The sequence below is a fragment of the Cupressus sempervirens genome, chromosome 3 (genome assembly GCF_028749045.1).
Source record: "Cupressus sempervirens isolate cs-2001-9-10 chromosome 3, ASM2874904v1, whole genome shotgun sequence".
NCBI lineage: Eukaryota > Viridiplantae > Streptophyta > Pinopsida > Cupressales > Cupressaceae > Cupressus > Cupressus sempervirens.
Window position 1 is genome coordinate 301,683,706 of NC_143120.1, and position 919 is coordinate 301,684,624.

Consider the following 919-nt stretch of genomic DNA (forward strand, 5'->3'; position numbering starts at 1 on the left):
TTTTTTCCATTCTAAAAAAATCTAGATGTAAATAGAATTTTTTTAGATGCATGCAATCTTTCTAATTTTTTCTACATACATATATTAACATTTCTATTTTATATTTTGTTTTTACATTATGGTTATTTCAATCAAAATATGTAGATGTAAATAGAATTCTTTTCAAAAAAAATTATTTAAATTTAAATAATATTATTGTTTTTTGACAATTTGCTTCTGGATTTGATTGTGTTTGCTATTTTTTGGCATCAACGTTTCGGATCACACTCTGTGGTCCATCATCAGGATGAGAGAATGCAAGAATGAAAAAATGTGAGCTGATCCAGCTAGTGCAGGGGTTAATAAAGGGGAGAAGGTAGGTAAAAAGTGAGGTGGACATAAAAACTTGAGGGTAGGACCCACGGGAGAGAGAAAGAAGAAGAAGCATTGAAAACAAGGAGTACAAAAAAGGCCAAAACTCCAAAGGAAAAAAGAGATAAAATTAAAAGAACTAAATTGAGAGTAAGCGAAGGAGTCTCCCAAGTAATGAATTAGAGAAAATGAATAGTAAAAAACAAAGCAATCTAGAGGCAAAAGAAAGTAAAAAAGAAAAAGAAGAGCGTTAAAAGGACAGGAGATATAATAAATATATGTATGCGTAAATGAAAATATAAATATAAACACTATTAAAGGAAATTAATACTAAATACTGGTACAATTATGACCTAATAATAACAAAATAAAAAAGAATAAAAAAGACAACTATTGAGGTAAAAAATGAATAAATAAATAAATAAATTTAAACAAATAAAAATCAATGAGGAGGAAAAGAGGAGAAAAAGTGAACAAAGGAAGACGAAAAGGGGGACCAAGACTAGAAAGAACAAGAAGGGGGAGGCTGAGGCGGAGAACAAAAAGGGGGGGGGGGGGGGGGGGGGGG